The sequence below is a fragment of the Mastacembelus armatus genome, chromosome 17 (genome assembly GCF_900324485.2).
Source record: "Mastacembelus armatus chromosome 17, fMasArm1.2, whole genome shotgun sequence".
Classification (NCBI taxonomy): domain Eukaryota; kingdom Metazoa; phylum Chordata; class Actinopteri; order Synbranchiformes; family Mastacembelidae; genus Mastacembelus; species Mastacembelus armatus.
Window position 1 is genome coordinate 23,754,900 of NC_046649.1, and position 17,600 is coordinate 23,772,499.

The 17,600-nt window shown below is 45.2% G+C and overlaps 2 protein-coding genes across 13 annotated transcripts in view; one reads left to right on the forward strand and one right to left on the reverse strand.

Moving 5' to 3' along the window:
* LOC113134345 (zinc finger protein 62 homolog) overlaps nt 1-17,600 on the reverse strand; it is a 757,491-nt gene that overhangs the window by 586,854 nt on the left and 153,037 nt on the right. The gene's annotated exons all lie outside the window — the stretch shown is intronic.
* The window catches only part of myo10 (myosin X), an 87,380-nt gene that overhangs the window by 16,420 nt on the left and 53,360 nt on the right, over nt 1-17,600 (forward strand). Inside the window, exon 1 of one of the 3 annotated variants that reach the window (XM_026313669.2) lies at nt 16,736-16,753. The exons of the other annotated variants lie outside the window; for them this stretch is intronic. The gene's annotated coding sequence lies outside the window, so the exon portion shown is untranslated. Of the gene's footprint in view, nt 1-16,735; nt 16,754-17,600 lie in introns of those variants that run through there. 3 annotated transcript variants of the gene reach the window in all.

Genomic DNA, 17,600 nt, shown 5'->3' on the forward strand with positions numbered 1-17,600 from the left:
CCTGTCCAACATTTTGAGGATGAGGCAGGTTTTGTTCAGGATTCACAGAACTGACGCCCTGAAGGCTGCAGAGGAGAATAAGTCTCCCTGATTGGATGAGGTCTGAGGCAGCAGAACCTGCACTGTTTGAAGTTGTTTGTTGTGTTGACACAGTGGAGTCAGTCAGTTGAGCCCGTCCAACCGTTACAGGGTTTGGTTGTGTTTGAAGTTCTGGGTGTGGAGGGAGGGAGGCCTCACCTGTCCACCAGTCTGGGTCAGGGGTGGGTTTGCAGTGATCACAGTCAAAGCAGACTCCTTCATCATCATCAGCAGCAGCAGCAGCAGCAGTAGCGTTCTTCGAAAATAAAAATAACCATGTCACAATCTGATCAGCTTCACAACCAGAAACTCCCGAAGCTTTTTCTTCTCCCACAGGCTTCGGCCGCCTGCGTTTCTCATTAAAACCATAAGAAGTAACAGGCCGATCATAGTTGTTAATAGGCTCACCACAACAAACAGAGGCCCTGCCCAGTTCTTACTGTTTGATTTTACTCTGCTGTGTCAGAGCGGTTTTATCCCTCCCTCTCCTTCTCCCCGGCTTGTTTAAAGCTGAAATCTGAAACCAGCGGAGCAGCCAGAAGGAATTGAGAGGAATTTAAACAGCTTGCAGATTTCTGGTTTTGTGCAGTGCAGACGCCCCCGCTCCTCATTGTCCTCGAAGGACAACTGCATGAATCCTAGCTCAGTCTGTGGGTCTGCCGTGTTCGGGACTTTGTGCAGGTGACATTGGACTTGACCAGTCCGAGTCTCGGGGGTTTGAGAGGCAAATAATGGTCTGATCTTTATACCTGACAGGGACTCTGGTCTCGACAGAGAGTGAATGAAGAAGAAAAACTATGAGAGATTAATAAACACCAACAATAAAAATATAACAATATGACCAGAAGTATGTGGTCACCTCAATGTAAGTGTCTTTGAGGGTTTACTGGTAGAAAATTGCAACCGTTAAAACATTTTTGTATAAAGTATATGTTGGATTATTGTCTCATGTAGTGTAAATGATTTATCTAGGGCTCCAAGCTGAGTTCACATGCAGCCTAATAATGAGAATAACAGTCCAATCAGAATAAAACTGCATCATGTGACTAGTTAAGGTGGAATCTCTGATCAGATTGATTTCAGTCAGACTGAAGAAATATCGTCCGTGTAACTGCGGCTAATGTTTCTGTTCTGCTTCCTTGAACTTTATTATTAAGTTTGGAACAAAAATATTCTTTTCCAGAGTCACACGGGGAGCCAGTGTCTGATTTCTCACATCAGGTTTTTGACAGTCTCTGCTGGCTCTGTGAGGCCTTTTCACGCTGCTGCTGAAATAACACCTTCTGAAAGAGGCAGGCACTCTGGATGTGAGCCAGAGCCCCCTGCACTCGATCTGAAACCGGTTTCACTGCTGTCAATTGACTGTTTATAAGGCGGAGGCCGACTGTGACTGTGGGAAATCAGAGTCAAAGGCCTGTAGACCCAGACCCAGTTTGTTTTATTTCCTGCAGTGGTGCTTGTGGATCTGAACTCTCATTTAAGTGCTTGGTTTTAATGAGGAGCAGCGTATCACTTCCTTCCAGCTGTAGCTCTGCTGCAGATGAAGTGATTTGTTTAATTGTGTGTTTTCGCTGCGTCTCAGAACTTAAAGTCCTGCTGTTTCCATTAGATCTGCTGTGTGTGTTCGTTCCTTCTCATCCATGTCTGTCAGGGACACGTACCAGGCTCCGGTGTGAACACCCTGAGCTCCTAAACTGCCACCATGCACAGACTGAACTGACATGTGAAGAACAACAACGTTGGTTATGATGTTTCCGGTTTGGCTCAGTCAGATCCGGTCATTCCAGATCAGTCATTCGATAACGAAGACGTTGTGACTCCTCAACACCGTCCTCACCAGGTTCTTCACATCTGCTTCTTGTCTCAGTTTGTAGGTTAATCCATGATTTGTTTGCCACAATAGCAGCTCTGTGTTTGTAGGTCTGTGATTGTGATAAAGAGGCAGTTCAGACGCCAACGAGGTGAAAGCTGATCTCAAACATATGTTTTGACTGCAGACATCAGTCTGAGGATTAGGAAGCAGGATTCGCTTTAAAACTCTGTTTTTTAATCCGTTAAACTGTAGCTGCCAGTTATTTTCTTAAAGAGAACAGAGAGAAACGCCAACACCAACAAAGCATCAATAAAGCTGCGTATTAGTCAGGCCATGAAAACTAAATAATAATTGGAAACACAGAGCAGCTCTCAGGAACACACACTTTATTTGCTTTGTGGTTCTGCTGTTTCCTCTACAGTGAAAGGTGGAACATAAAGAAATGCATGTGACTGAGAGCAAATGAAATATACATATACACAAAGGGCTAATTTCCAGAACCTGATAAGCACAGACTCATTTATTCTGACCTGAGTGATGCTTTTGAGCCTTTTTATGTAAATATGACTTTTTTTCTCCTTATTAGTTTAATCTTTGTCCATAATTATTCTTTTCTTCTCCAGCAGCTAATAATATTCCTTAGTAGCAAAAACAAACATTTAGGCAACATGGAAAATGACTGATGCTGTAATTTAGAACAGCGTAGACCACGGCAGCACTTTAGCTCAACATCCACTCAGAGTTTTCAGGTTCTGGCTTCATCATGTCAGTAGGTGTTGTTCTTTTTTCAGGCCTCATCTGTAGGTTTGGATGCAGCCTGTGACCTTCACTGTCACCTGGCCTCTTGATGAACCCCCCTGTCACGCTGTAATAAAGCAGAAACTCTGTTAAGCTGATGTTAAAACCTGTCACTCCTATGTGCTGTGTAATGTACGTGCTCTGCCGTACCTCGTGCACAGCTCTGCAGTAACACTTTACACTGCTGCAGGAGGGGTCAGTTCGCGGTTCGCTGGCTGGAGAGGAAATACTTCAAAAACGTGGCATGAGAGGTTAAAGCCTGAGATGCCCTCCTGACACTAATCCCCCGGCGTCCTGCTGTGTGGTGGTTTCCCGCTGATAAAACGGCCAATTAAAACCAGAAATGAAGGTTCTGGATCCGTCCTGGTTTGATTTACCTTCGGTATATACTGAATCTGGGCTTTTCTTCATGTCAGTGTAATTCTGTGCTCTGTAAGCCGCGATTTAGGTGAAGCCTGTGTGTCTTTGTCAGAGGGTGGAACAGATTTTCTAGCTTTAGCTGAGCTGGGTGATGCATCAGAACATGAACTGCCCCTGTAGAGCTGCTTTTCAACAAGGCCTTTAACTGCTCTGTGTGTTTTAATGACCAGACTAACAAATTCAGCTCTTCCTGATGTAGAAACTTTGGAGAGATTTGGACTTAGTGCTGTTTAAAGGATGTTAGTTACCGTCAGTGCTGTTTCTTCTCCGATCTGAGAGTAGGGGCAAGGTTATCTGATCCTGGTCTCTGTGTTGACAGCAGCTTCCTGGAAACTCCCGTCCACACACACACACAACATAACACAAGTGCATCCCGAAAACCCAAACATCCATTTCCACTAATTAGTGCTTCTCCTCCTTCAGGTCTTCTCCTCTCAGGGCTCTGTGAAATGCTCAGTGGGACATCAGAGTTTTTAACTGTGGCTTAAGAACCTGATTAAATGAAGCTTTTCTGTCCAGCCTGCAGTCAGATACATAATCAAAGGTTTACGGTTCCTTCCTGCACCTCGGGCCGTTCTTATTCCAGGACACAGTCGCTCCCTTAAATCGTTCATTAGTGAACGACATTAATCTAATCATCTGTCATGTTTTGTGGTGATTCACGTGTGACGCTCTTGTACGGCTTCACCAGTGAGTGGGTGGATGAATCAACCAACAAATTTGCTTCATTTGTTCTGAACAAAAGCTGCGGTGACGGAGCAGCAGCTCTGTAGAGACACTCGCTGCAGCCTCATGTTCCTTCCCAGCAGAGAGAAAAACAGATACCAGCTCATCTGTCCTTTATGTTCCCGCTCCCCCGTCACGCCATCTAGTCTGCAGACGCTTCACTGGAGTGTAAAACTGTCAGAACAGTGCGGGACCTCAGCCTCAACATGCAGAATCATCTGAAACGCCGCAGGTTTGGCCTGAGAGCTGAAGTCTGTCAGGATGAAGCGAGGCTTAAATGAGACTCCGTTTATCTGCAGAAGCTCGCTGTAGTTAGGAGGGACTTCCCAGTGATCACGGATTTAGTGACATCAGGGCTGAAACTAAATTTGTTGTCTTCCTTTGTGCTCTGATGTCTTGAATTATGTGCATCCCAGAGGGCGCTTTGATACACACTGGGGATTGAAATGCAGGTTTGGGCCTACACTGACAAAACAGAGTGTTCCAGTTTGTTTACACATGCACGGCACGCTGTAATTTCACCCTCGCCTCCCCGCTCAGCCCAGTTCAGCCCAGGCCAAGCCACCACAATCATTAGAGTGTTTGTGAGTGCACTCACTTTTCCAAGAAGGCCATAAAGTCATTAGAGGAAGTTAAAAGCTCTCTGCTCTGGGATCAGGCCTTTCTCACGCTGAGCTGAGCAAACAGCCCGACACAGAACAAACAGGTTAGTGGGTCAAGCTGCTTCACAGGCGTGTTACACCTGAAGAACAAGGCTGGGATAGAAGTCGCTCAGACTGTAAAAATGTAGGTCATTGAAAACTAAACAACAACAACATCATCGGGGGAAAATCTAATTTAGATTAAATACAGGCAGCGACATGCTGGATTTTCTCAGAACAGATGAATAAAGAAAAGTCTGTACAGCGTTTATTTGAAACACGTGAAACTACGCTGTGACTCCGCTTTGGTTCCTGCTGCTGGAGGGTCGACTGTCGTGTGTAGTGGAGGATCAGGGCAAGAGAAGCATGAGCTGCACCTTCAGCTGTGTTGAGAACATCCAGAGGTGGATGCTGCAGGTGTGGTCTAGGTCTTTGTGTCTCATCTTTGAGAGTCTGCAGGTCGTGCTGCTCTTTGAGGTTTGGAGTTTGGAAGCAGAGTGTATTGTATAATTCATTCTTATGCTAAAGTACAACTAAGACGTCACAGTGTGAGTGATGCCAGGTCCTACCTGCTGTTCACTGTTGGCTTGTAGAGTTTAAAGTGTCATATATGAATAGAACAGAAACGTCTTCAGGTCCCAGTGAGCTTTTGTTTGTGCAGCCACACAGTGTGTGTGTCTTTTATACAACCAGGCGTCTGAAGAAAGGCTCGACAGTATTTATATTCTGGTCCTTCCCTCTGCTACGAGTCTGCAAAACCAACGCCAGGAGACCACAGCTGGGCAGCACATGGCAGCTCTGGCCTCGGCTGCCAGCCTGCAACACACACACACACACTCCACATCCTGTCTGTATACCACTTATTGTATGTTATTGTATGTGTTCTCATTTTTCTGGCCTCTCCCCCTTTTCACACACCTGCACAAACAAAGTCTCAGACATGAATTCACATTCTGTCTCTCACACACACACACACACACACACACACACACACACACACACACACACACACACACAGAATGTAGGTCAGGTGGGCTTTGGTGAGGGAGTTTGGTCACTAAAGTCTTAAGTGGTCTTTAGTGGTGGAGGCTGAGCCCAGTTCGCCCAGCATCCGGTCGTCATTGGTCCTGAGCTGCAGATTTACTGAAAGACTTTGTGCAAAGTTTAGTTTCCTCTTTTAAATTCAGCACTCCTGACCTGACGTGGCCGGTTTGTGGATAGAGACCACTTTTCATGCTTGAAGGAGACGATTAATGAGCCACACACACAACGTTGATTAATCAGAAACTCGTTTACGGATTTTTATATGTGCTCAAATCCAACCAAATCTGTTTCTGCTTTGCTGCCTCTGTTTTCTGCTGTTATTAAAAAGTAAAGACGCTGCAGTACGTCATGTACACAGAACATGTTGCTCTACCTCACAAGGCTCTCGGACAGGAAAATAATGTGGCTCTATTTAATCCAGATCTGGGTTTTCTGTGGTCTGGCTTCATTAAATGTGGAAACTATAAGTGTGACAGTACAGTTATATTCAGTGTTCGTGATGTAGAAACAGTGGTGCTGCTCTTACAAACCTGTTGCCCTGTAGAGACAAGCAGGACAGTAAAGAACCAGCAGTTAGACCAAAAAGTGTCATTGAACGCACCACAGACTCCAGCTGACAGTAACAGTCAGGTCAGTCAAACAGTCAAACAGGGTCAGTGAGGACCTACGCTGCAGATGTACAAAGGGTAACCAAAGCAGCGTTTGCTGATCATTTTCACACCACAGACGGTTTATAGCTGCTTCTAATCCAGAACAGTCTGAGAAGAAGCTGCAGGTGGATCCGCTAAGGTAAAGAGCCAGTCACAGCAGTTGGATCTGCTGCTGACCATTCAGACCAGTCAGACCAGTGCAGGACGCACTGCATTGCTCACAGGGCGGCACCCAATGGGAGCAGCTCAGGACAACTCATGAACCACATCTCCAGGTGGTTTTGAGGTGGCCTGGGTGGTCCTTTGTTCAACCAGGATCGTCCTACAGCGACCTGATGGCCTCCTCAGACCTTGGACACACCTGAACTCCAGGACAACTGAACCAAAATGGCCCCCAGTAGGAAAAGCAGGAAGACGAGCTGACAAAGAGCCCAGACAGGAGGAGCAAGGTTCTTCTTCTTCTTCGTCTTTCCTCTGTCTTTGCTTCAAAGCTGTTCATTTTCAAAGGGCTTCTGCTAAATGTCTGAGCATGTTCATTTTTCTTGCACGAGATCGGATGTTTATGTTCCAGCTGGGAGGTTAAACATCTCTGGGAGGTCTTTTGTTGTTTCATGTGGCAGAAACAGCCCAAAGCATCTGCCCAGTCGTGTGTAGCCGGGCCAGCGACCAGGTGCTGCCACTGATGTTCAAATAAGGAGCCGCTTCAAAGAAAAGATTTGCTCTTTAGCTGCAGAAAAGACCAAGGAGCAGAAGGTGGGAGTGACCCGAGTCTGGGGTCAGCACAAACATAAACCTCACAGTTACTGGTTTATATGCACTTTCATTATATGCAGGTTCAGATTCAGAGCAGCCCACTGCTCTTTGCTGGATGACTGATCCACAGTGGATGGTCTTAGTGGCTCCACTGAGTACCGGCCTCTGAAACACCACCAGACCCAGAGGATCTGTCTGTTCAGATCATGTTCTCTGGATGACAAGTGTTTTACACATTTGTGTGTAGTATTTAATGATTTCAGACTTTGGTAGCAGGATGGTCTTGTTGTCCAGTTGTGATGTGGTTTGTCAGTGTGTCCTTGGAAGGAGACAGTAAGAACTGGTCCACACGTGGCGCAGGAGCATCTTCACTCACCTTAGAATCAAACCTTCCTGCCTTCTTTGTGCATTCACTCACATGGTCTCTGTGTTTTGCAGCTAAATGTGGTGCGCTGCAGGCCAACAGTAGGCAAAGTGAGCTAAATACAAACACCTGTTTTTTCCATCAGCCTCTGCCCACAGCCGGGGCCTCCTGCCCGCTCTGGTAAATATTCAGGGGGACTTGTTCCGTTCCAGCTTCTCCACGTCTGCCCTTAAAGTCATTTTCTCATTGGGCTTTTCTTTATGAATTGATTCAGCGCACGTTGTTTGCTTGATTATTCTCAGCCTGTAATTACACTGAGTGGTTTGCTAAGCATGCATGCTGTTTCCAGAGCTGCTCCATATTCATACAGTTATTCTCAGGCTATTTATTCCCATCCTGCTGCTGTGGGCAACTTTGCTTTTTTTTCAAGGGAGCATAAAAATGCTGATTGTAGCTGGTTGTAGTTTCTTAGCTCTGTTTTGCAGCTGGCCTGTCACTCGGCGCTGATTTTGAGTTCTGCAGTTTATGTCCGACACATGGCTGAGTCGAGGCTCGTGTTCCAAAGTGTTCCTTGGTGCAAATTAAGAGTGAGTTACCAGAACAACATAATGAGAGCTGCTGAATATTTAACGAGACACGGTGACTCCAGTAGCCTCATGTGCCGCGCTCAGAAAGTGCTCACGTTCGCTGTCATCAGGAATTCATCAACAGGTTCTGCTGAATAAGACCTGTAGAAAGATGAGTGTTTGCACACCGGGCGTCGTGCTTCACACTCTGGGAGGCAGAAATTGTGGTGTGGAGTCTAGAGTTTGTTCAAGAATAACCAAATAGCAAATGTACGTTTGAAGCATGTTTTCTGTTTGTTTTGTGTTGGTGGGAGTTCAGCTTCAGCTGCTGCTCCCTGGGGTGGACTTGTTAGGTTTAATGTGGCTTAAAAGCTGAGGTTGAATTTGGTTGGCAGACAAATAAATAAATATATTAACATAGAAAGAAAGAAATAAACGACCTCTTTCCATTTTAAACCTTTTCCTTTTTCTTCAGTTTTATTTAACCACAGTATATATACCATTAAAACACAGTAAGTGCTGACATATGTGTTTTCTTAGTGTTGAAAAGCTAAATGTGTTGATGTGTTGGAAGAGAAACCAGCAGTGACAGTGTGATTGAAATGATCCGTCTTTAATTTATTAATGTGAACATTTTACAGTTTTGACTGATGAGACAGGATTGTTGGTTAGTTATTAATCAATAGCTTTTCAAACCTTCAGGCTGAATATCAGTAGGAGAGAAACATTAGAAAGTTGTCACATCATGTTTAAGTTAGTCTTTTAAAAAGCTTCAATTATAAGAAGATGTTCACACACACACACACACACACACACACACACACACACACACGCACACACGGACGTATGAACAACAGGAACATCAGGGATTTTCTGGTTTTGGTCGTGACGTGGCACCTCACCCTCTGAATCAGCCAGGTTACCAAATCCTGCAGGTCCTTCCAGAAAAACGCCCGACATGTTCGGACTCATTCGTGGCCACGAGCCAGTTACAGGTGACAGAAGGGCCCGGCTGAGGCATTTACTCATTTCTGCAGTGGATTTCTAAGAAATGTTCTTTCTGAAACTTGCTCCTTTGGAAGTTTCTTATTATGTTTTTTGAGTTTAGGTAACTGAAGGATGTAGAGACATTTCCAGATGTTCAGCCACTGTGAAATGTGAACATGTCGTAGCACAGACGTGAGCTGTCAGTGGTAGAAAACTGACGGTGTCTGTCCCCAGACGTGAGAGGAGAAAGTGGAGGCCCAGCAGGGGGATAATGACTCTGGCTGGACTGAGGGAAAGCTGCAGGAATCAGCTGTGACAGTCAGAGTAACGTCCCCTGTGATCCTGGTTCTCCTCTAATGACAAGTCATGTAGTCTCTGGTGAATACAAGAACCTGATAAATCTGTGAAAACTGCCTGTGGTGTGTGGCTGTGCTGAAGACTGTTATTGGCTTTTGACCCGTGGGCTCTGCTCTGCTGTGTAGTTTCACCTTCACCTATTCCCAAAGTTATTATTAGGCTGTGCTGCTCAGCCTGAGGCCCAGATGTTCCCACATGTTCCTCATGTTTTATTTTTACTCTTCAGGCCAGCTGCAACTCTTCCAACCACAGTGCAGGTTTCTATCGTGTGTCGTTGCTTTTTCAGCCATAAAGGCAGCGTCAGACCGGACCACAGACTTTAAGCTGGTTAAGTTGGTGTGGTGGTGTTTCTTCACACCGTCAGATAACAGCCTGCTTCTTCAGGCATCCAGGTGACTCAGGTGACAGGCTTGTTTGGCCCACTGTGCCTGTTCACACACAGCTGAGGTCTCTGGCTTTTGCGTCACTGCTGTGAGTAAGAGGGACGTCGGGCGCCCAGGCTGAGATGGTGAAAGGCCTCAATCATAAAAACATGCTGAGAAAATCTGTTTTTGCAGTTTGCCTTTATTGACAGGAGAAACAAATGTCTGAACACTGAAGACAGATCTCTGAATAGCTGAATGCTCGGGTCCAGTCCTAATATGGAGCAGGATGTTTCAACAGAGTGAGTCTGATTTTGCATTTGAAAGCTTTGCAGTTGTCAGCAACACTTGATTCATTAATGGAGTCCAACATGCCAGATGAATGTGTCAGCTCTGCAGTGACAACTGACTGAGCCAGACCAGACCAGGCGACGTGGCTCAGATTCTCCCCGTCTGGTGTTTTCAGTTCTGTTGTGCTCTACTGCTCTGATTAATACCTCACAAACAATCATGTGATGTGATCAATCACCTGAGGAGCTGAATCCAACTGATTCTGGCACAGACTCAATCTCACCCTAACCTGAGCAAATGTGAGCGTCTTCTGCTGGTTCTTACTTGGACCGACGGGGACCAGAGCACAAATTAAAATAAAGAGCTGGAGAAAAGCAAACTGTGTGAGCTCATCCTGCAGGTTCAGGTCTTTATGTAGTTTCACACTGTGTTGAAACAGTAAAACAGGCCAATTGTTCAGCAAACATATTTAACCAGCAAACGGATTAGCATGTGGTCTGTGCTTGTGTTTGCTGACACGTCTCCTCTCAGCAACAGTCCTCGTCTGTAGCGCTGCCTCCTTCTCATTTCTCCTTCGCTAACAGCTCATGAAACGCTCCACTTTTTTCCCCTGGTGGTTTGATTGTCGTCCAAACAGAAAAGGTTCCAAGTCGCTCCCGAGTCAGCTGCAAACTCACATGGATCCACCCCACAGCTGCTCTCCAGATCCAAAACAACATGCCTTTTAATTATCCAGCAGGCAGCTGAGGAGGATTCTGGGAGCTTCACGTCCCAAATCTTCTTGTCTCTGAAGTTTTTGGGAATTTTGTGTGGGAAAGTTTTGCTCTTCCATTTGTTGAAGGCTTAAGGGTTGTCAGAAAAGTGATCGGGCTCTGAAACGGGCCTGGTTTCTGAGTGATGCTGCTGGGTGTCTCCTGATGACCTGGTCACTGACAGCAGGACGACGATCGGTCGGTGAGCAGCTGCTTCCTGTGGAGCCTCCAGTCAACACCTCTGCTCCGCCCACGCTCCGACACCAGTGACCTCTGACCCCCCCATTAGTTGCTTTGTTAATAATTCAGAGCTGCCAGGTGCTTTGTGTTGTCGAGCTCGTGTTTTTATGGTTTTGTAAGTGCAGAGTGACCTGCATTCACTTTGTTGTTTGTGGAAACAGTGTCAGTCATCAGGACTGGCTTAGAGGTTAGTGTGGCCTTCAGTCCGTGGTAAACAGTAGGCGAGCTAACGTATGATATACTTTACTGTTACTGCAGTAAATGGGGTCGACATCAGCACGAAGCAATAGACAGTATCAGACTGGAGCAGCTTGGAAACGACCAGGGCTAAAGGACTAAAATGAACTAAGGACAAAAACAAGCAGAAAATAAATGAGCTCTTATATTATATTATACTATAGTCCTGAATTTTGTCAGTGATCACAGTTTGTTCCTTTAATTTGCAGCCTGTTCCTGGTGTCTGGAGCAGAAACCCTTTTCTTTCCTGCCTCTGGACAGACGAGGCAGATTGTGACTGAATAATGAGTCTGAATCCAGTGTTTCAGATAATCTCAAACTGGGCTGCTGTGTTTAAAAGTGATAAATGTTTTTTGCAGCAGGCAGAAAAGTGGGAAATAAAATCCCTGTCAACAGACCGATCCTGTTTCCGGTCCTGTCCCCGCCTGAACTCATGACAAGAAGTCAGACCACACTCTGCCTCTCTAAATGTTGACCATCTCTGAGATGAGTCTGCACTTGAGTATATTCCGACCACAGAGCCTCTGAGCTGGTGCTGAAGTCATCGTCATAAGAACCAGAGAAAAATGTAAGCAGAGGGAGGGGAGCCTGGTAACAGCACTTCCTGTGGTCAGAGTTTGAATTTCTGGATGAATTAGGCAAAACAGCTTTTCCATTTCCAACTTTTGAATTCACTGTTATTTAACTTTCTGACTTTGTAGAGGAAACATTTTGTGACAAAAGCTGATATTAAACTTCACGCCAGAACCCCTGGAGCCGCTCGGCAGGCGCCGGTTCACGTTGTTTTTCACTGAGCTTCACTTGGTCTCGTGAGGTTGACTTGATGAAAAACCACAGAGACAGCAGATATCTTGTGTTGATCTCAGGCTGCAACTGTCACGTGCGAGTCTGGATTTCATCTTTACCAGTTTGTCATCTGGGCCTTAATTCAGGTCTCATTTTTGGTTTTGGTTTGACCGTTAGCCCTGAAGCTGTGTGCAGTGAGCGTGTGCTGACGGCAGTAACCGAAGCACGTTTTCAGTGTTTTAATGGGATGTTAGCTTTACATGTTTTCCTGCCCGGGTGAGTTAGAGTCCGTCAGTCTTTGAATGTTGATTTAAACTGAGCTTGTATTTCTGAATAGTGTTTGTGTAGTTGTTTATTTTGGCATCTGCTTGGGTTAAAACGTCATGAGACTTAGAGGTGCCCTCATCAAACCATCATTAAACACCCACAGAGACTTTTTCAGCAAAGCAGATTTGCCCTGTCCTTTTCAGAATTTACCACCACAGCATGTGACAAAAAGATCAGGCATGAGACAGACTCCAGTGGCCAAATCAGTCAGACTCTGTTTGTTTGGGTGGAATCACGAGTGTGTGTGCAATAGTTTTATTTTCTGTGTCTGCAGACAGGACAGACTGTATTTTCATTTTGCCAAAATGAGACTTGTCCCATATACAGTAGCTGCTGCGTCACCATTAAGGCTCTCTTAAAGGTGTGTGTGCGAGTGCACGACATCATCCTGCAAATCCTACGTTGGGTTTCTACTATAGTGAGATGACAACAGCTGGAGGAAACAAAGAGAAGATATAAGGGTCAGTGTCATGTTTGATATATTTTAGTTGACTAAAAACAAAGCAGATGACTAAATTAAAATCTGCTTTTAAAATGAACACTGGTCTGTGGCGACAAAGAAAAATGGCATGAAGATGTTCTGACATCTCTCAAATCTGAACATTTGGTGTTTTTGGGATTCGATAATCCAGCATCATAGTTTTATCACAGCGTAACCTCCCAGAATGCACCTGGAGACGTCCTCAAATCACAGAGTTTATGATGTACTGTACAAACATTAACAAAACAAACTCTAGTTATAGTGAAACAAATTGTTTTACATCCATCTGGTTCTTAATTTAAAATAAATACCTGCACCATCTAGGAAACGTCAGACATCATCAGTATCATGCTGCTGCCTGTTGTGTTAAAATGGGATCTGACTTTTCCATATGATCAAATCCTGCTCTAATATTTGACTCTTTTTTTTTTTTTTTTTTTTTTTTGGCACACTGACTCGTCTGCAGCAGCAGCACGATGGATTGTCAACACAAACCATCATTCACCTCAGATTAGGGTCTGGAAAAACCTTCTTTACCCTCAGACAAAATTACATGTTCTGTAGCATGAACTCCAGCTTTGAGCAGACGTTCTCTGTGCTAGAATCATATGTGGCACTGAAGCGGGTGGTTAGGAGGCAAGTAGCACCTAATTAAAGGGTCTCAAGGTGTAGAAACACAGTAAGAGGAGCTGCAGTTGTTGTGACACATGATGTGTCTTGACTAACGGGCCCAGCTACTGTTTACTGAAGCATTTATTCATGTTAAGGAGAAACAAGCAACAGATTTGGCTGCAGCTTAATAATTATTTAAATCTTCTTATGACTTCAGCTATTTTCCTTGAAATCAAACACAAATGTATGTCTGCCTCAGAAATCCCTCCCTAACCCAGTTTGAGAAGTGAATTAGAGATAAGGGCAGAAAGGAGCTGCTCTCAGAGACAGTTTGATGGACCAACATTAAAGTGACTTATGTTTCAAAGGAAACCTGGTTACACATGTTTACAGTCGACATGATGAAGACAGACTAAACATTTCAAACACTGAAGCTATGGAAACTCCACTGACAGTCTGTAGGTCGGTCCCACATATCTGGACTCCTATTGGATACCCAAGTATTTTGGTGCAGACCTCCAGAATCCCCTCAGGATGAGGCCCAGTGATCCTCTGACTTTGTGTCTCTCACTGCTGAAGGTCTGAAGGTCTGTTTGGACCCGTCAGCCTTTCCCTGACAGTGTCTGCTAGTGTGCTGATGTTAGTATGCTAACATGCTAATTCACTAATTACTTTAAACAACGGGGGCTGTTAGGGCACCTGCAGCACAGGTGTCTGCAGAAACCAGTAAGTCCCTGCACCAGGTATGAACCAGCTGTAGGTCCTTCAGCTTTAGTGAGTGTTTGTGTTGTTGCAGTAGTTTGTGAGCAGTCAAACTCTTTTTATTCAGTCAGTGTGTTAGTGTGACTGTGGCTTGTCTGATTTCCTTGCTTACATATGTATGTTAGTATATTCATGTGCTTATACAGTTTAGTCTTACTGCTGTGTGTGTGCGTGTGTGTGTGTGTGTGTGTGTGTGTGTGTGTGTGCGTGCGTGCGTGCGTGTGTGTGTGCGTGCGTGTGTGTGCTTGAGTTTAATCGTGTACGATTGTCCTTGTGTGTTTGTTTTGGTGTGTGTGACATTGTGAGACTTTCCCAAACGTTTCCAAAAGTCAATAGGACAACCTAATCAGTTCCCATAATCCTCTGCTCTCAGGGTCCAGTCATTCAAATCTAAATAACCTCCGCTGCTCGGCCCGTGCTGATTGGTCCGTGCTGCACCCTGGCAAAGGTTCAAGGTGAATTTGCACTCACAGACTTCCTCCTGCCAGTTTCCCAGACAGCAGTTTCCACCAAACACTGGTCCTGTTGCGATCGTGTTGACACTCTGTGGTTGCAGGTGGAGCAAGCTGCTAACTTTCACTTTCTGTCTTTACCCTCCAGAACCAAAAGCTTCTGCTGGTTTTGTCGAGCATGAGGTTAGTCCTGAAACAGCTGCAGACTGTGAAGGGTTAACTCTCCTTTGGACAGGGCCAAGGCTTTGGGGGCCATGACTTTCTCATGAGAGGTCAGATTTACACCCTGGCCATCTGTCCTCAGTTATGTCGAAGCCAGATTAGCAGTCTGACACAAAGGTGCTTGTAAAATGAACAGGTTTGAAAGTTACTGTCTGGTTGGGTCTTTGCTCTGCAGCACTTTAACTTTGAAATCTACGGCTGCCTTCCTGCTTCCTATTGGCTGGACCGAAAACAGATGCATTTAAACACACAAATGGCAAGAGAGACGGTTGGTCACTTTAACCTCAGCCATAAAACGCAGTTAATTATTAATCGTCGGATCTTATCTCCCAGAGGTGAACCAAAACAAAAGGCCCGATACTGTTAGTGTGACAGGGGAGGTCTCACGTAAAGACGATAATAAAAGTGTCTGTTTGCTCTCGGTCGGCTGTAAATGTAGTAAAGCAAGCTGAGTGAGCATCGTTACCTTTCTGATTATCTGTGTCACAGTCGATGCTTCTCTGAATGATTTCCTTTGAACACAGGTGTGTGAGCCATCAGACGGTCGGGATCATAAGCCATTTAGCTTTTCAACATCAGAGGAGTGGTGAGTGCTCCACCTTTGTTCCTGCTGAAAGCATCACACAGCCCAGGTCGCCTGTTTCAGTGTTTCTTCTTTTTTTTTTTTTACTGTGATTAAAACAGCCGTCTTTTCTTCTCTCTGTGGGGCTTGTACAAACAAGGAGCAGATAATCTGTTCCACCCGGCTGATGGAGGAGAACCCGCTGTCATGAAGGGGGGGGGGGGCAGGGGCAGTTTTAATGGACGGACCTGAATCCACATCATCACATTAATTCACATTAATTATTAGCTGAAACATCTTCTGTGTCGTGTTTTCTTGTTACATTTGGAACATTGGTTCCAATTGTTTGTGAAAACATGAACAAAATATTTCAGTATCATAAACATGTTTCTAGGTCAATATTCTAAGACCTATAAGTATCTACTGCTGTGCCAGACAGTATAATGTCAATGTTTTTGTATTTGAAAATGGAACCTGACAGTTTTTTGTTAGTATTTTACAACCATACCTTGCAGAAAAGCCTCTTGGGATCTGTAGTTGTCCATGTACACAGGAAACGTAATGGCCTGCTCTTCACTCATGATTTAAAAACTCGTAACTTTGGCTCGGTGTCCTGTTTGAGTTCTTTCAGGAGTCCGCAGCAGGGCTGAACAGATCTGCTGCGGACACTGACAGGAGGCTGCAGCTGTTCCTGATGTGCTGCTTTTGCTGCACAGCTGGTGAAAGAGGTGAAAGTTCACCGGTGACAACAAAGTGTTCAGATTTACGGCAGAAACCAACTGGACTTGTGCCGCCTCTTTTATGGTGACACTGTCCAGGACCAGGCAAGTGTCAGACACGATGTAGACGGACTGTATCAGCCTCCAATAAATACAGACTGCAGCAGATAGTGCTGGTTGTTTGCTCGAGCAGCAGGGCCTCAGAGAACATACCAGCAGTGGTGTTGAGTCACAGTTTCAGTCCGGGTGAAAAAAACAGGCCATTCCCACTAAAGGCTCTGATAGAGAGGATGGTTGTGGTCGAACACAAGACTGTTTGTTATGGGAGAGGAAGTGGAGTCTCTCAAACGAGACAGCTGCTCATTCCGGACCCCGACGGCGTACGAACGCTCCCAGCACCACGGATCCTGGTTTCCCCAGCTCCCCCCGGCGTCCCGCAGAGAGAGCATTAGCCACACATGTCGAGGTTACACAGAGAAAATACACACAGGAGACAGGTCAGCGCCACGGTTTTACTCCCGGAGCTGTCGGGGCAGGAGGTTTGTGTTGGTGTTGTGGTTCTGGCCAGGAGGGGGTGTCAGGAAAGGCCAGAAAGAAGCGTCTCTCTGGACGAGGACATCGTACGGTGCAGGAGGGTGGAAAACCTCCAAGTGTGGACCTGGAAGGACGAAAAAAACAACCAAACCACATTTTACAAACAGTTTGCTCCACATGATTTCAGGCCTCACGTCAAGCCACAGAAGAATGAAATGTGAAAAATGAAAGTAAAACCTCCTTTTATAAAAAGGTTTCAAATGTAGCTTGCAGGTCTTTATTTTACCAAACGATGCCGGTGGCACGTCTGAAGAACCTCTGCACTTTCATTTGGAGCTTTTCTTGGTGTTGTGATGTGGGCTGTTCTGTTGTCCGGCTTTTATTTTCTCATGTTTCCTGCTGCCATCAGAGAGAAACCAAACATCAGGTTTTTATTAAGCCAAGACGTTTCCTGCACCAGTCCAGACATTTGTAATGATGTCAGTGCCTGTTTTTGATTTGATGAAATATAGAAGATGAGAATAGATTCTAGAAAATAGCTTTGTGAATAATTTGAACTTCTTTCTCACTGTAATAATGTGACCTGTTAATATTTGCCATGTGCTTTGCTTGTCTCTGCTCTGGGTGATAGTTTACTGGTGCGGCAGCTGGGCCTTAATCCACAGCTCCCAGTCCCAGCAGAGACTCTTCAGTGTCTCGTGTGTTGACGTTCGCTTCCTTTCATGTCAGTGCGATGGCAGAAAGAAACACATGTGTTACGTCTTGGTTTTATTTTGCCTCCTTTATTCAAGCTGTTCTTTGGGCTTCCTGGTGGTTTGGTTTTCTAGAATATCCGTGGATTTGTTTGTGGAGGCTCTTCGGCACAGTGAAGGTCAACACATATAAAGGAATCTCAAACATTCATTACATCAGATGGTTTGGAGCCGAACTGGAGGAGAACTGAAGGACATTAATGACCCAGCAAAGCAGGGTAGTTTTCAGCAGGAGTTTTCTCAGCCTTGGTATGAAGCAAACCAAATGCTGGAACAGGCTGAAAACTGGAGGGAGCAGCAGTTTTTATAAAT